The 11,332-nt window shown below is 45.5% G+C and overlaps 1 non-coding gene across 1 annotated transcript; it reads right to left on the bottom strand.

Annotated features, from left to right (window-relative positions):
- Window positions 1-1,788: 1,788 nt before the first annotated feature.
- LOC146769593 (small nucleolar RNA SNORA76) lies at window positions 1,789-1,918 on the bottom strand. Its single transcript, XR_014976130.1, has one exon. It is a non-coding gene; the product is annotated as a small nucleolar RNA SNORA76 (small nucleolar RNA).
- Between the last annotated feature and the right edge of the window lie 9,414 nt (window positions 1,919-11,332).

The following is an 11,332-nucleotide window of genomic DNA, read 5'->3' as shown; positions in this document are numbered from 1 at the left end:
GCCTCCCTCCACCAATCTCAATGCTGGTGAGGCGCTGGGGAGAGCGCCCCAGCCGCGCCATTTTCTCCCGCATAGGGAAAAAGGGAGAGTGGGCGGTCGTGCTAGAGGGCAGGGGGGGAGTGGCTTACCCACTGTTGTGGGTATTGACTGTTTGGTAGGCTCAGGGCCGACGGCCAAACAGTCAGTATCTACAACAGTGGGTAAGCCACTCCCCCCTGCCCTCGAGCAGGACCCGCCCACGCTCCCGCCCCCAACCAAGCACAGAGGCACTTCTGCTTTCTCGCAATGCGAGAAGGCAGAAACATAAATGGTCGTTTTTTTACCATTTATGTTTCTGCCTTTCTCGCACCGCGAGAAAGCAGTGGGGCAACGCCCCAACGCCCTAATGGGGGAGCCGCCACTGGAATCTACTACTTGCTTTGGTGTCCTAACTGGGAGCATCCCTCCCACCTTTGCGACTATTCTCCTACAACGGTAGTAGCTCGAGAACATCTTCAATGGCTATTGGTCTTTATATAGGAGCCATGTCTAGAATGCTGCTGTTTTTAGATTCATTTTATATCTCAGCTCTTCTGTAGATTCACTAAATCTAAAATAGGGGCTCTCTCAATGAAAACGTACAGTTCCCCTGCAGGGCTTTGATTCCAGGGTGAAACCTCATACTAAATATGGACACAAATATAGGTATTAATTTATACAGCAGTGAAAGTGGCCATGTATAAATAGAAGATTTTATTCACGACTACTTTTAGCAAATCAATAGCACTCCATTTACTGACTGCAGAAAGATACCTGCTCAGTCGACCTTGCCTGTGATTCGGACTTGTCAGCTGTAAATCACACTCTGATGTTTGTGGAGTACGGGTGGCCAACAACCCTGCACATTCAGGTTATGTTTTAAATCAACAGCTTTGTTCTGGTTTGTTTAGTAGAGTGCTCAGAAACGACCTTTAAAAAAAAAAGAAACACTGCTCGAAGTATGTGGTCTTGAGAGCGCTCATAACAGTAGTGGCAACTAGAATTAAAGTTGCACAATGGCATGGCATGGCACTACATTTTGCATCACTGCATTGCGCTGAGCAATTTAGCTGGGACTCTCCACTCTAAGGGACTTAATCATGGCAGATGCCTGAGGCCTTATATTTAGGTTTAGAACAAGCGAGACAGAGAAGAAATCGCAATTAGAATGTGTATAGAGCAACAACTTGTCTTCACCTCTTGAATGCTCATTATCTCGTAAAAGCTCAGCAAAGAAATGCTTTATTAATCCCTTTTCTTCATGCAGAAGAGGCATGTGCAATTTGTCTTGAGAATGCCTTGCCCTTCTTGGTGGTTAAGCTGCTCTAGTTCCTCATGGCTGCTCATCCATGCTTCCCCCTGCAAAGGTGTGCAGCGCACTCTGGGGCAGATTTATGTTAACTGGCGCATCCCTGCATATCAGCAGGGATGCGCCAATTATTATGCGCCACAGCTGCGCCACCATGGATGCGCCGCATTTATAATGCGGCGCACCATGGGGCAAAAACGGCACAGATGTGTGACGCATCTGTGCCGTAAAAGTGGCGCATTGCTGGAGTTGCGTCGCAAGCGCGACGCAGCTCCAGCAATGTTCTGGGGGGCCCTATCTGTACAATGCTGCGTCAATCCTTATGCCTGCTTCAAGCAGGCGCAGGGTTTTGACGCAGCATGGGCCTAAAAGTCACTGAGTGAAATCTTGTAGATTTCACTCAGCCACTGTTAGGAGGCGTTCCTGCGCCGGAACGCCCCCACCTGCCCTGGAACGCCTACATGTGGCGCAGGGCTTTACAACGTGACGCATCTCCCAGATGCGTCACGTTGTAAATACCCCGCACCATGGCGCAGGATTTGCGCCGCTGCTGCGTCACAAAGTGACGCAACGGCGGCGCAAAAGTGGCGCAAGTGCAACATAAATCTGCCCCATTGTGTGCCTGATCCATGAAGGGGCATTTGGAAATCTCTAAGGTTTGCTCTTGTAAGCATTGCTCCTTTAGCTTGGAACTAATGTTGGACTTGTCAGAAGTTCCACAGAATCCTACAAGTATTTGTGTACATTTCAGGGAGGACTCTCTTTTCTCATATTGGCATATCCAGATTTTTGTCCAGACCAGAGATTGTCCATGTTTAAACGTGTATTTCAACCTGTAACTCTAACATGCAAATATTCTGGTGGAGAAACCCCTGCTGTCTATACACTCCCAATCAAACATGTTGTGATCCATTTACTCCTGCCTTGTATTGGGAGCAAATGTGTGTGCTTCCAGGATGGAAACTAAATGCAACTGACATGAGTAACCTCAAACTTAGCTTATGGCTGTACTCCTACTTTTCACCGGTGCCCATCCCAGACAAAACCTAAATGTTTCCTCTCACCCTAAATGTATGAATGTTAAAATTCTACCAAACTGATGGGATGTTTGCTTATTAAAGCGCCCCTTCCTGATGTAGAATCCATGTGTCCTTATTATTCAAGATTGAGATTTTACCTTCTCAAAATGATACTTTTGTGCACTGTTTGGGCCCCCAGATTTTGGGAGCAGATCTGCATACTGTCACTAGCACCTTGTGTTGTATTGTTTTGCCTGCGAGTGTCTGATAGTGTGAGAAAGTTGTCTGTTTGTAGGTCTTGTCGAGTAAGTAGATTGTGAAAACAAATGACACAGTGATGTACGTACAGCTTCCCCTAGAAAGATGTCTTTCCCCTTTTTAATGATTCTTTTTATGACTCGTACCTGTTTATTTTTTAAATCCTTAAATAAACATTTTCTTGCATAATGACCAATCAGTGGGAATGATTTCGGTTTCTGCAATTATAAAACGAGGTCCCAGTGTTTCTATCCTTTGATGGTGAAAACCATCTCCTGGCCTAGTATGATGTGATTGAAAAAGCCTAACACGTCTGGACCCATCAGCATGATGTTGCCGGTTGTATTCCACCCACCCTCATTATGCAGTCACAGCCTTGGACACATTCCGTTCTTTAACCCATAGCATACCTGGGGATGCAGCTTCCAGGTTCTTTCCTCGTGCATCTTATTTGGAACATGTCCATGTCATAAAGTATGAGGTTCTAGAATGGGTAGATGTGAGCAGGCACTTTGAAGGTTGCAGTGCTGTCCTTCATGGAGTAAACTCACACTTAATGAACGTTTCTGGCATTGCTGAAGCTTTATTTTGAGAAGAATCTGCCACATTTTTGGAGGATGGGATGGGAAACCTGTGTTCCCCCATTCGTTTTGTAGAAAGGTAGGAAGCCATTATCTGCTTTGAATCTTGCCTGGTTGTAGTTGTATTTATATAGCGCTTATTACCCCTGATGAGGCATCAAAGTGCTTTTTGGCGGTTGGGTGATAAAGTAGGCCTCCGCAATACTGTGTTGGATTTAGTAGACATTGTTTAACATGCGAGAAACAAACCGAATGCCAGTAAGAAGTATTTTGACAATGTAAAACCTGCGAAGGAAAGGAATGTGATGCCTGCTGATTAAGTATTGGTGAAAAAGAACAATGAGAGCAGCGAAAGGAGAGTCAGTTTTCAAAGCCCACAAAAGTCATGAAGGGTCTAAAATGGCAGTTTTGCTTGAGAATAAGGGATGGCGGAATGCGAATCCGCTTGTTAAACTAAATGACGAGCAGGCAAACATTATAAAAGACAACAAATATGATGGTTGAAGTGGCGAAGGTGCGGAAGTGAGCAGAGGTGACCGGTCTCATCTCGGTACTCGGTCTGACAAAGCTCGAAGTGGTGAAGGTGCGGAAGTGAGCAGAGGTGACCGGTCACATCTCTGTACTCGGTCTGACAATGCTCGAAGTGGTGAAGGTGCGGAAGTGAGCAGAGGTGACCGGTCTCACCTCAGTACTTAGTCTGACAATGCTCGAAGTGGTGAAGGTGCGGAAGTGAGCAGTGGTGACCGGTCTCATGTCTGTACTCGGTCTGACAAAGCTCGAAGTGGTGAAGGTGCGGAAGTGAGGAGAGGTGACCGGTCTCATCTCAGTACTCGGTCTGACAATGCTCGAAGTGGTGAAGGTGCGGAAGTGAGCAGAGGTGACCGGTCTCATCTCTGTACTCGGTCTGACAACGCTCGAAGTGGTGAAGGTGCGGAAGTGAGCAGAGGTGACCGGTCTCACCTCAGTACTTAGTCTGACAATGCTCGAAGTGGTGAAGGTGCGGAAGTGAGCAGTGGTGACCGGTCTCATCTCTGTACTCGGTCTGACAATGCTCGAAGTGGTGAAGGTGCGGAAGTGAGCAGAGGTGACCGGTCTCATCTCTGTACTCGGTCTGACAACGCTGGAAGTGGTGAAGGTGCGGAAGTGAGCAGAGGTGACCGGTCTCACCTCAGTACTTAGTCTGACAATGCTCGAAGTGGTGAAGGTGCGGAAGTGAGCAGTGGTGACCGGTCTCATCTCTGTACTCGGTCTGACAATGCTCGAAGTGGTGAAGGTGCGGAAGTGAGCAGAGGTGACCGGTCTCATCTCTGTACTCGGTCTGACAATGCTCGAAGTGGTGAAGGGGCGGAAGTGAGCAGAGGTGACCGGTCTCATCTCGGTACTCGGTCTGACAACGCTCGAAGTGATGAAGCTTTATTTCGATGACAATCTACCACAATAACAATGTTTTTTTCCAATTGCATTAGCTTCTTAATCCTAATCCTATCTGTATGTACCCCACCTCTAAAGTGGCAGCACAAACCTCGCCTTTTATAGTAACCATGGCAATGTAGGCATCCTACATTACATTAGCAGTGCCATTTCGCCACTCCTGTTACAACTGTGTGCAACAATGAACTGCAGCGTTTAAGCACTATTAGAAATCTATTTTCAGACACAGAATTGACATGCAGACGCAGTTTAAGTCAATGGTTGTGTCAAGGTTTATCGACTAGAAAGCAGCCTTCCTTTCTTTATATTAGTCCTTGTTATGAGAATAAAGGCCACCTTTATAGAATGAGCTAAAAGCCCAAACCCCACCATTAGAAAGAAATCATTTGTTCAATTTCTGCATGTGCCATTTCCACTCGCTCTAATAAATGAATAATGTTGCTTGTACGTCTGGGAACAGTCTGGAATAAACACCTCATGAGGCCAAGACCATCTCACAGCTAACCTCGGGCAATTGCATGCCAGTAGGTGCAAAGGTTTGATTCAGCCTAGTAGAAAGAGGACTGACCTTCTTAGATCTGGTGTTAGCCGGGACCTTCTCATTTTATTAAAATTATTTATATAATATACTTATTGGGTCTCTCAACCGGCCCTCCTAATCAATTGGAGTTTTATAAAGCATGGAGCAATGACTCCCCCACTTCAGCCATTTGATAACTTTACTGTGAGTGACACAATTGTACCCTTGAGCAAGCAGCACATTCACACACACAATAGTTCCTTTCAGTGTCAAGAACTGCTTAGCAAAGTGTACTTTTTGAATCCAAAAATATTTTTGCTTGTAGCCAAAACCTCTTGTGGACCATACCAAAAGTAAACAGTGGGTGTAGGGTCCAGCTATTGCTTACATCCTTTAGGCTTTAGTGTCACCCTCATTTGTTTGCTTCTTGTTTGATGGCTTGCTTGGTGGCTTGATCTTCTTGTGTTTGTCCCTCCCCTAGAGCATAGCCTCTTTACCATCCTTTTGATTGTCTAACGTGTAACCTTGCACTGCTAACATTCCTACTTTTTGTTTTTAAACACACCTTGAGAGGGCATGTTTCTTTACGATCTCTCTGTGTGCTTCCCTTCCCGGGCACCCCTTCCAGGGCACTCTGTCTTACTTCCTCATGTGCATTTGGCCCCCATACGCGTCTGACCCCACGCACTCAGTGTTGCTCCCTCCCCCCCCACTCTGCCCGTTGCTTCCTCTTTGGCTTGTAAGTACTGCTCCCCATCTGTTGCTCCACCACCAACTCACCTTGCTTCCCCCCCACCTTCTTCTTTGTTACTCCCACACCCCATTGTTCATTAAAATGTTTTTATTTTGAGGTTCCAGCATCTGTCATTTGTTCCTGGGCCACTCTGCTTTTAAAAACAGTAAGAAAATGGCGCCCACCCCAATCAGTAGGTGTTTGCATGCTTGGCGATGCACGAACATGCCAACTGAATGACGCAACACCACTAGTCTCATGACTCATATGCTCAATGTGCATCTTGTGTCATCATACATTTCTTTTTTTATAATGTGGTACAACGTTTGCAAACTTGCACAGCGTTGCCAAAAAGTATTGGTAATGCCAATAGGCCATAATGGTGAGGCCGCCTGGCTTTCCCAATGCTTGTTTATGCCTTGTCATGGGGTATGTAATTTCCAATAAATCCACATACTGATGTGGGTATGGTGACCGACATCTCAACAGGAAACATCTTGATGTGTGATATTACGCTATATCTAAGCTATTTATATGTAGGTCTATCTTTTAGGTCTTGCTTGAAAACAAAAATGTCTTTTTTAGCTAAGGGTTACCAATTCTTTAAAAGATATCTAGAGAGGGATTTGCTCTTCGAGAGGAGTGTACTTTCTTACCTCATTCCATTGCCTCTTTGGTGTATCACGCCGCCTGCTGGCAAGTGCTTTTCTTGGAATGCACGGGGGTCATTTTTACATCTGAACAGTACACTGAATCCATCACGTTTTATGTCACATTCAATTCCTTATCAACTATATGCAGTCCATAGAGTAAGCAATCATTTTATGATACTCTTTTCAGATCATTGACAAAACAGGTAGGACAGTGTTTAACGTGATAAACAGAATTCGAGCATTCCAGACATGGAACAGCATTTGTGAATGCTTGTATATACATGTGTTGCACATGAAAGACAGACCAACTTGCTTTGCCAATGCTTTTTTTCCCTCAGCCCTATGCAGAGTGGTTCTGTTCTTTTTTGTTTTACCATATATTTTTGAACTTGCAGATATACCCCATGGAGGTCCTGCATTTACTCAGGGAGAGGACTCCAGAGTGTGTGTGTGTGAACTTCTCTATGGCTTGTTGTGAAGGGTGAATACAAGAATGGGGACCCACCATGCAAGCTTTGCTCGAGTTGATGAGCGACAGGTGTCATAGAACCAATGATAGAACTCCGGTAGCAGCAGAGCAGAGTGTAGGCATTGATCGGATGGATTTGTGCTGTACTGGCCTTCCTTTTCAACCTGGACTGCCTGTCCAGAGACCCCTGTACCAATAGCTGCACCCTCACTGCGCGATGCGCCACTCCCTTGCCAACTGTTCCTTTTCAGCCTGGACTACCTGCCCAGATGCCCCTGTAACAATTGCTGAACCCTCACTGCGTATGCGCCACTCCCTTGCCAACTGTTCCTTTTCAGCCTGGACTACCTGCCCAGATGCCCCTGTACCAATTGCTGCACCCTCACTGCGCGATGCGCCACTCCCTTGCCAACTGTTCCTTTTCAGCCTGGACTACCTGCCCAGATGCCCCTGTACCAATTGCTGCACCCTCACTGCGCGATGCGCCACTCCCTTGCCAACTGTTCCTTTTCAGCCTGGACTACCTGCCCAGATGCCCCTGTAACAATTGCTGAACCCTCACTGCGTAATGAGCCCGTCCCTTGCACAGCTGTGCGTCCCCATCATAGGTGAAGTGATATAAGTGAAGTGCTATGGGTACAGCAGTGGAACGTACAGTGGTGAGGCACCTGACTTATTCTTTACCTCACTCAGTCCCTCCACTGGCTCTCGCACACCTTCAAGCAGGCTTTATTGCCAATACAAGTAATGTGAATCAGATCTTTACATTTTTTACCCTAAAATGAAAGCCGTCGACATAGAGTGTGCTTTTTGTCACCTTTGTAAATCTCTGAGAGCCATTTGACCTGGTCCCAAGGGCAAAATTTGGGAGGTTATTATGAGATTGGGGTTTCTTTAGGGCTACTGATGCTGATTTGAAATTTGTACACCGATAATCTTGCCATAGTCAAATGGGACCCGGGGGAAAATACAGAGAACTTTTCAATGGGGCGTGGTGTTCGGCAAGGGTGCGTCCTTGCCTCTACACTATTTTCATTATTTGTCAATGATCTATTCCCTACCTAATGAATTGTGTGAATGATGCACCCAAATTTGCTGGCTCTAAAGTACCAAGTTGGCTATTTGCAGATGATTCCCTCCTTTTATCTGAAACTGCCTTGGGACTCAATGTTCTCTTGGGAAGTCCAATCTATTTTGCAATGACTACCGCCCTGAAATAAGCAAATCTAAAACAAAATATATGATATTTACACATAGAAAGAATGTTAAAGGGAATGTGGATTAAGATGGAGCCAAATTAGAAAGGGTGCTAGAATGCGATTAACTAGGGATGAGATTGTCAGATTCCACTGGTTGGTTTGCACAGCTAGGGAAAAGCTCTTTGTCCCTTAAGCACAGAGCTGGGTCTATTGTTAGATTTGAAAATAAAGCCCCTTCCTCTCCTATTTCACCGGCACTGGAACTATATAGAGCCCCAGGGGCGTAACACAGGCCCCCGCAGCCCACGCGGTGCGGGGGGCCCCCAAGCTCCAGGGGGCCCCCTTAGCACAGCACTCGGGCAGCAGAGCAGAGCTCCTGATTGAGCCCAGAGGGGGCCCCTGCACATGCCTTGCAGGGTGGCCCCCTCGAGTTTCGTTACACCAGTGTAGAGCCCAACCATGCAGGGCCGCTCTCTATGGTTCTGATCTGAGGGGCTTTTGCAATCTTGATGTGCTAGATAAATGTGAAAACTCCTTTTTAAGATCCTTGTTGAGGCTATCAAAAGACACGCCATTACCTCCTTTAAGGCTTGGTCTTGGCATTAGGCAAAGTTCATACATAGCCCATCTTATGCCTGTTTTATACTGTTCCAGGTATGGACAACCAAGCAACGTGCTCCAGAAGGAGAGTGCCTTACTGAAATTTTAGCACACTAACTGGCCCCAAGGATCCCTTGGATATCCTAATCCAGAACATGACTGGTTAAGTTGCAATTGTCCACATTTTTGGTATCACCTGACATCAATGACCAGCAGCTCTCGTGGTCTTATTAAAGATCACTACTGAAATGTTGTCTTTGGATCCAAAATCTCTGCAGTTCCTTCGGGCAGTCTTACGGATCTGTATCTGTCTTTTAAATGTGGCACTTATTTTGAAGATTACAAGGATTATGTGAATATGCCAATGTCTAGGTCTCTTTAAATTACATTCAGATTGGGGATTTTACCAACTGCTTCTTTTACCTCCACCTGGAACAGTAATGTCAACTCTTCCAAACTTTGCCCCATGAGATGCCAGGCAGTGGAGGATGAGGAGCGCCTACAGGGCTTCTACCAAACAGCGTGTTAACTGGATTATCCCTCTTTGTCACCTCCTTTCGCTCGATGATGGGCATAATGCCTTGACAGTATGCAGGGCAGACCCTAGAAGTTGTCTTGTTTACTCAGTAGCCAATTGCTTAAGCTCTATATGCCATTTAAGATTAAGATCAGTTGGGAGGAAATCATATTTTGATGCACCATGCACTTTAAGCTCAACCGGGTCAATAGGGTTCCAGGAAGCGACCTCTAGCACTTGACAAAGATCTCTTGTTAGATATTAGGGCTAGGCTTTGAGTAACTTTTAATGTTTTTGCTTATTGGTAGTAGCATTTTTAACTGTTTCCATTGAAATGAAATATCTAAATTTGATCATCTTTTATATGTGTGTTATAACATGCATGTTATGTTTGTTTATTTAAACTCAAATCAAGTTGTTGATGATGATGATTGTGTTGAGGTCATCGTTAATTTCTTTTGAGAGTCATGATCCAATTGGGACTTGACATTTAAACAAGAAAATGTTTGAGGGAATCGATTTGAAATAAATACAGGAAGTTATTCCTATTATTAATTAAAAATTCTAGTTCAGAAATGTGCCCCTCTATCCCACTTGATTGGTGAGAATTGGGAGAAGGGCTTAATGATGAACAGTGATGAAAGCTGCTAGAAAACTAGATTTAATTAGGACATGAGCATTAATGTTGCCTAGAAAATGCACTGAATCATCACATAGCTGAAAGGTGGCATGTGTGCTGCTGCATTGCAGTTGGATTCCTAACTGGAAGCTGCATTAGTCTTTGCTATTTAGTTTTGAAGTTAAACTTTTACGATTTTGCATGAAATCTAATTTTGGTGGCTGTCTAATGTTCTGTCGTTTTCCAGATTCAAAAGACTGTACTTTTTCTGTAGTGGTGAGATAAAAGCAAAAGGGTTTTACCAGTGGGCAGAGTTGATGAGACATAATGCTTTAAAGGTGAAGCCTTTTATCATCTTGAAAGGAATAGGTTTTGATGGATGAGAACAATTTTCATGTGAGCGTCTTGACCAGTCTCGCAGAGGAGATAATGGGGTTGAAATTTATTTGGAAACTACTTCTGATCCACTTTCGCAAGTCTCATTACCCAAGAAAATCTCAGTGCTGACTTACAGCAAAGTTAAATAAGACATAAAGGGACCTAGTGCGATGTGGGGTGACCGTCTTGGTGTGAAAACCGAACGAACATAGGTCGGCGGTCCCGCACCCTATTACGATGCGACTGCACATGGTGCATCGAAAAGTCCTATTTCTCTATGGGTGCCTGTGCTGCAGTTTGAAACCTGCCTCAGCACAGGCTCCCATTGAGAAATGGGAGTTTCTGTTAATCTCTGCCACATGGTGCAGGCATTTACAGGGGGGACCATAGGTGTTATCCAGGCCCACAACCAGTGGTCACAGAGAGATGGGTGCCCTGCTAGGGGCCCCCTAAGTCACTTTCTGACAGGTTTTCCATGACAGGCTTTCCATGTCGGAAAGCCCGACATGAAATACCTGACTGAAGGGAGGTATACACATCCGGGATAGGCAATGGGAGCTCTGCTCGAGCGAGATCGTAGTGTTCCACGTATGACCAATACCTATACAGGCACCATGGGAGAGCGCAGCTAGAAACATGGTTGGGAGCAACAGCTAAGCTGCTGTACAGCAGAATGGGGGAGGGGGGAACAGGGGGGCGGTGGGGATGGCACATTCATACTGGCACCGGTCTATGTTGAGGTTGTTGGGTTTTTAACTGTTTCACTTAATCGATATCTGTTCAAAAGTCCGTACCAATTCGTTTGAGAGACCTCATGCGTTGTATTGATGTAACTGTGTTTTCATTGTACTGTAACCTGCTATGTTCATGGTATGAGCTGTTCATGGGACTCACGAACATTCTGGTGCGACAAGCACCCCAGGGACTGCTACAACGCTCTACCTCCTTGCACCTGATATGTATTTCCATCAGTAATACGTGCTCTAATGCATGGTTGAGTACAGGAGAGAGCCACATTGATGTAAATA

This window comes from Triturus cristatus, unplaced genomic scaffold (assembly GCF_964204655.1).
Source record: "Triturus cristatus unplaced genomic scaffold, aTriCri1.1 SCAFFOLD_374, whole genome shotgun sequence".
NCBI classification, from domain to species: domain Eukaryota; kingdom Metazoa; phylum Chordata; class Amphibia; order Caudata; family Salamandridae; genus Triturus; species Triturus cristatus.
This window is presented reverse-complemented; position numbering and strand designations above follow the sequence as displayed.